Source organism: Lathyrus oleraceus, chromosome 2, assembly GCF_024323335.1.
Source record: "Lathyrus oleraceus cultivar Zhongwan6 chromosome 2, CAAS_Psat_ZW6_1.0, whole genome shotgun sequence".
Lineage (NCBI taxonomy): Eukaryota > Viridiplantae > Streptophyta > Magnoliopsida > Fabales > Fabaceae > Lathyrus > Lathyrus oleraceus.
In genome coordinates this window covers 62,042,487-62,049,925 of record NC_066580.1, presented here as the reverse complement: position 1 = coordinate 62,049,925, position 7,439 = coordinate 62,042,487, and positions in this window count along the sequence as shown.

Sequence of the window (7,439 nt, the reverse complement as noted above, 5' to 3'; positions counted from 1 at the left end):
TCCGGTATCCGCCTTTCTTTTCTTTGTTTGTTTATTATTATCCATTGCATTCCATAGGACACACTTGAATCATCTTCAATATGATTTCAAGAAGTGAATCTTCTAAGAAGTTTTACTATCCATTTCCATCCATTCATCCCCATTATGTCTTAGAACCTTTTCACACTTTGATTTCAAACTTGACATAAGTGTTGTGCAAACATCTTCATGTTTTCAAACCAAAAACCTGGACTCAAGTCCTTGACTTTTTTCAAACTCATTTTCATAATACTTCTTTTGAATCAATCTTAATCATACTTTGACTTCACTTTCATAATCACAATCAATTAACTTCACTCATTCACTTGTTTTGGCTTTGTCCATTGTTAATCTTTTCATGCATTAGCCATAGGCTTCAATTATCATTGTGGTTGATGTAAATCTTGCCTATCCTTAGTGAGTCGACAGTAAGACTTCCGTACTGAAAACAGGGCTAACCCCTCTAGTACGTCGAAGCTACCCTCGCATGGTGGATGTTGTTTTTGGTCGAGTGTTCTCCCATTGATAATGAAAAGCCTCAGTGCTATTGTTTAAAATTGAATCCACCAACTTTTAGAAATCTTTTAGCCGAACTACGGCGTTCTGATCCTTACCTTTGATGGAAGGTACGTAGGCAACGGGTTCATCCGTTCGAACCCAATAACCCAATAAAAATTGTACATTCTTTTCTCATCATCCCAATCATGTTTGCACAATCTTTATGTCATAACAAATAACAATCTTTTACAACAAGTGTGAAAAGGGCTCCCTAGGAGTACCTAGGACGTAGTGGGTGCCTAACACCTTCCCATTGCGTAATTTACCCCTTACCCAGAATCTCTGATCTTTTTATTAGTTTTCTACGTGTAAAACTTCTTAGGCTTTTGTTCGCTTTTTAGCCAATCCTTTGGATAAATAAAAGTGCGGTGGCGACTCGAAAATCATTGTATCTCTTAGCTTATGGTTTAATCGATAGATCATATAGCGACGAATACACCGCTACACTCCCTGAGCGTGTTGTTCTCTCACCCAGTAACCGGTTTTTTTATGACATGTCTCTCTTTGAGTTTATTACCCAATAACCGGTAATATTTTGTCTTTTCTTCCTCAGCTGAGTCCTTTGTGGACATCCCCGTCTGAGTCCGGATTTTACCTGATGTATCCTTTGTGGATAGTTAGGTTGTATTGGCATATTCCCCAATACATGCATCTTTACGTCAGCTCGAGTCTTTCCATCGATTTATTTTCGTGGAATCCCTTCGTGTCTCCCAGCAAGTTTTCAAGTCGTGACCTGCTCACACACTATTACCTCATTTCCCCCCAGAGTCTCTATCTCCCTGGTGAATGTGTTACTCCTATGGATTTTCAGTTTCTCCCAATTTCTTTTCTTTGTGGCAATTGTTTACCATGAAGATTTTATTTTGCATGCATACATTTGCATCATGAGGTCTCTTAGGGACCAAAATTCGTCTCTTTGTTTTTTATTTAAGCCCATTCTATCTCGTCGAGACGAAGATCTTAACCTTCATATCTCCGTCTAGAATTACCTTAAAGAGGGGCATCTATAAGACCCTAATTTTGACCCTAAGATCCCTCATGGCATCACGTTATTGCACAAGTGCATTGCCTCAAGGATCATAGCATGTTTGACTCATTAACCCTATGGTTCGGACATGTTTGAGTGTTTTGAGACCACCATGCATCCTTGTATTGTATATTATTGCTTTTCTTATTTGATTACTAATCAAAAGCACAAAAATATGTCACTAACTCTTTTTGTTTTGAAGCTCAAGAGATCATGTGCTCCACAATGCTCATAGGAGGCTCCTAAGCCTAATGAAATGGCTAGATGGAGAAGAGAAAAAGCATGACAATGGTCCAAAAAATTCCTAATCATCACATATGTCTCCCGAGTATATTAATTTGCCAATTTGATCAAGATAACCCAAGGGGATTGAAGATTGTTTCCCAAGGAAACCCTAATTCAACTATGCTTTGACTGTCCCTTGCCCATGAAGCAACCTCAACCTCTAATCAAATTTAATCAAGGTAAGTTCTTTCATTCATCATTTTATGCATATATGAGCCTATGAAAGGCCCCTCGATCATTTATTCATCAAGATTGGAAGTTTGGCCTTGAAAAGTTGACCAATCAAGTCATCTAACTAAGCTGAGGATCCATGAAATATAACTTTTGATGTGTTTGTAAAATGAAGATTACCCTAAGATACAAAGTGTTCCTAAGAACCATATTAACAACTTTCATGTTCATCAAAAATCCATTTGAAACTTGGAAGGTCATCATTCATTCTAAAACATTATAGGTTATTTTGACTGAAACCCTAACTGTGAGTCAACTTACCAAGGGCATAAATTCCTTAATTTTTATAATTTTGAGATGATACCAAATGCATTGGAAATATTTAGATGTCTACTTCAAATGTTATGTTGGACAAAATTTCAAAATCCCAAAATAAATACATGTGATAATGCAAAACATTATAGGTCATCTTGGACCTAATTCATTGAATTTGAAAAAGTACCCAACTACAAATTCCCATATCTTTGTCATAGAAAATCCAAATGAAGCAAAATATGAGTCTAAATATATCATATTGAAAAGATCTACAACTTTGATGTTGAAGGTTTTTTCATTTGAAGCTTGCATCTTGAAAACAGAGGGGTCTGATTAAGCTTGCTTTTGGTGGAATTTTTCAAAGTGTTTTGAATATGTTTTGTACTTAGATTTTCCCAGCCAGTTTTCATCAATTTGCAAATGCCAAATGATTTTTTCCCAACATGACTTTCGTTCCTTATTTCAAGTGCTTTCCAACCATTCTCACATTACTCATTTGGATCTACCATTTGGGAGTTTCGAATTCATTTCCATTTATGACATTTTGATATTTCATGATGAAACTTGAATATGCAAGTTGTTTCCATCCAATGTACACGTCTAATTTCTTTTCACATGAACTCAGCAAGTTGTTTCAGCCATCATTGGGCCTTCCACACGCCTGTACAGGCCCATGCACATCAAAGTTTAAATTCCATGCACACGAGAGAAGTGTGTGATCAGCCACATTTAGCTATAAATAGAGGTTGCATCTCCCTCATTTCTCAACCTTTCGAAGATCTGAATTGCTGTAGAGTTGAAACCATAGCCATACCAAAGGAATTATTTAAAAATTGTTCTTACTTTCGAGCTTGAAATTCAGCATCATTAGTTGAGTTTTAAAGCCAAATTCCTTAGCCTTTCACTTCCACTACATCCATAGATCAAAGAGAAGCAAGGAACTTGAGGAATTCGTGGCTAGAAGTGCATCAATTCAAAGGTTATTTCTCAAAAAAAATGGATCTAGAACTCTTAATTCAATTTAGTATCCTTGTGTTTCTGTGGTTTTTTGAAGTCCTCACACTTGAGGCAAGCCATTGGTGCTTTCAATTCATCATTTCATGAACAAACTATTTGAACACCATGATCTTCTCCTTCACATTTCTCTCAATATAGGGAGAGTGAGGGAGATCCATCGTTACAGTGGTGATCTCCATCACACGAGCTTCATTTCCATGGCCTTGTTTTTAATTTTCATTGAGATCTTATTTCCTACAACTGGTGGCCGAAATTTGTTGTCTGGTCGGAGAAGATGGTGGTTCCCATCACCACCACCAAGTGTGCATCCTCCTGGCCCTTGGATTTGGTTTCCACGTTCTAATCTTGATCATCCATTGTAATTACTTCATTTAATAAATGTTGTTGCGCGTTTGACTCAAGCACACCGTGTTCCCTATGATCTGGACCATCCATGAGCGCCACGTCAATTAATGAATGCATCTTGTGGCTACGCTTTTTTTCATTTATTCTATTTTCCTTTTATTTTTAGTTAATTCATTTGATTTTCAAAAATTCATAAAAAATTCATTTGAAGTCAGAAAAATATGAGACCAATTCCAAAAAATTTCTTGAAAAATCTAGTTTCATATTTTGATTTTTAATTATTTTTGTGACTTCATCTGATATTTTTCATGGATTATTTGATTTTTTTAATGTTTTTGTAGCGGTGTATTCGTCGCTATATGATTTATCGATTAAACCATAAGCAAAGCATACAATGAATTTCGAGTCGCCACCGCACTTTTATTTATCCAAAGGACTGGCTAAAAAGCGAACAAAAGCCTAAGAAGTTTTACACGTAGAAAACTAATAAAAAGATCAGAGAGTCTGGGTAAGGGGTAAATTACGCAATGGGAAGGTGTTAGGCACCCACTACGTCCTAGGTACTCCTAGGGAGCCCTTTTCACACTTGCTGTATAAGATTGTTATTTGTTATGACATAAATATTGTTCAAACATGATTGGGATGATGAGAAAAGAATGTACATGTTAGTTATTTTTGTGTTCGAACGGATGAACCCGTTGCCTACGTACCTTCCATCAAAGGTAAGGATCAAAACGCCGTAGTTCGGCTAAAAGATTTCCAAAAGTTAGTGGATTCAATTTTAAACACAAGCCCTAAGGTCTTACGTTATCCACGGGAGAAAACTCAACCTTATACAAACAACAAGTCCACCATGTGAGAACAGCTTCAACTTGCTAGTGAGGGGTTAACCCTATAATAAGCAAGGAAGACTTACAATTCAATCAACTAAGGACAATTAGGTGAGATTGACATCAACCAACTAAGATAAATCAAACCTATAGCTCATGTATGAAAAGATTAACGATGGACGAAGCCAAAACAATTGAATGGGTGAAGTTAATTGATTATGATTATGAAAGTGGAGTCAAAATATGATTAAGATTAATTCAAAGAAGTATTATGAAATGGAGTTTGAAAAAAAAAGTCAAGGACTTGGGTCCAGGTTTTTAATTTGAAAACATGAAAATGTTCGCACAATATCTATGTCAAGTTTGAAATCAAAGTGTGAAAAGGTTTAGGACATAATGAGGATGAATGGATGAAGATGGATTGTAAAACTTCTCAGAAGGTTCACCTCTTGAAATCATATAGAAGATGATTCAAGTGAGTCCTTTGGAATAAGCAATGGATAATAACAAACAAACAAAGAAGAAAGTCAACAAAAGCGGATACCGGATGCCAATCACTGGGCTTGTACCAATCTCCTAAAACAGAACCGGATATCAGAGGCCACTCAATGGTCTTACACTAATCTCCTCAAACAAAGAAATAACATAAAGTGGATACCGGATGCCAATCACTGGACTTATACCAATCTCCAACAACAAAAACAACATTTGGATGTCAGATGCCAATTTATCTGGGCTTACTCTACACTCCAACATATGATCATAGGAAAACAAATGCCAAATTACACGGACTTACAATTGTATCCTCACATAAGCAAACAAAAGCAAAACATGGATGTCAGATGCCAATCTATCTGGGCTTACTCTAACCTCCACAGTATGGTCCTAGGAATACAAATGCCAAATTACACGGACTTACAATTGTATCCTCACATACAAACAAACAAAGCAACATGTGATCATGGGAAAGCAAATGCCAACTTACAGGGACTTATAATTGCATCCTCACATACAATCAAACAAATGCATCAAGCAAAGATAAGATGAGTGGCCAATGAAATGGTCTTATACTCACTTCCATATCATAGGAGCAATGGCCAAAGGAATGGTCTTACAATTGTCCTCAACGGGTAAACAACAATGATGATGTCACAAAGACAAATGAGATGATCATGCATTAATGAGCAATAAATGATGATGAGTGCATAAAGCATACAAGCAAACATGTGCATATGAAACAACAATCAATCAATGAAGGCATTCAGCACACACTATATCCAAACAAGGAGGCTCATACAAAAGGGTTAGGCATTGAAGCCAACTGGAATAGGGTCACAGGTGCTCTTAACCTTGCCATTGAGGGGCTAAGGTGAAGCAGATGAAAGGATATGAGGGGTGTGCCTCATTGCTCTTATCCCTGGTCAGGGAGAGCATTTGAATATCAGAAGGTGTGGGAGTTCAGAAAGTAGGAACTCTCTCCACATATTAGACTCAATAGATCTTGGGTTTGGATCTCAATGCTACAACCATGTAATGGGAGCAAGGAGAAGACTCACAGAATAGTAGGAGATAGGTTGCTTATCTCTTTGATCTACCAATTGCCTTATTTGAAGGACTTTTCCTGCTTGGGACAAATGTAAACACACACAAGCATTGCCTCTTAAGGAGGACTTCAGACAGTTGCCTGGCCAAGTAACAGGCCAGGTCTTCCAGACTACATGAAGAAAAGGAATTATACCTCAATGCAAATTGCTATAAAGCAAAGCAAAGCAAGTTCAAAGAACTAAGCAACTAATGGTACCTGAAATGGTCAAACAGAATCAGTACACAATTCAACAGTTAAAGTAAAAGGAGAATAGAATTAACAGTCAACATAATCAGATGAATGTGCAAAGCACAAGACTCAAATCATATGAGTCAAGCCACCTACAAAACAAAGAGGTTAGCTCATGATAAACAATCAGGCTCAATCAAATTATAATGATTTCTTTGAAGCACTTGTTGCTTAACCTGAAACAATGAACTCAAACATAAGCAACAGGACCACTAGGACAAGCCTAGGGTCAAAAGAGAATGAGAAAATCAAAACAGCAAATGATAGTCAACCAAAATCAAGTTTAAACAATCAAGAAGCAAACTCAATTGGTCCCACATTCATATCATTCATCATCATCATTTCATAAGCAAAAGAAGTCAAAGCATGGCAAATGAAAGCTCATAGAAGTCAACAGCAAGACTTAGCTCAAAACCAATCATAAACAATTCAATAAATCATCAAATAATTCATGATCAATCATAATCCATAACATGACATGCATATAAAATTTCAGCTCATTTGGATCATGGGAAGATGGTCAATGAAAATCAGAAAGTCAAAGCAAGTATAAGCATGCTCAAAGAAGTCAACCAAACATGTATCAACTTCAAAAAATCATAAACCAGTGATAACATATGAGAAATGAATGGGATCAACACCATGGCAACGCTTAAGATGTCTAGTAATCACATGTAAAGTTTCATGTTCATCCAATAAGGTATGAGAATTTCACAAAGGAAATGGCAACATGTATCACACAAGTCAACATTTTGGTCAAACAGGGGAGAAAATCTCAAACAATTAGGAAATGCCACAAATAATTCCAAGAAAATTCACATGTAAACTAGACATACAAGAGTAGTTTCATGCAAAAATTCACATCAATTGGAGGTCCAGAAGCATGGTATCAAAAATCATGAAGTTGCATATCATTGGTGTGACACAAATTGTCACACCCTACTTCAAAAATTCATAACCCACAATCCAGATAAGATAAATTCACAAACTCTACATCAAAATCACCATGAATGAGTCTAGTTTAAGCACAAAAAATTTC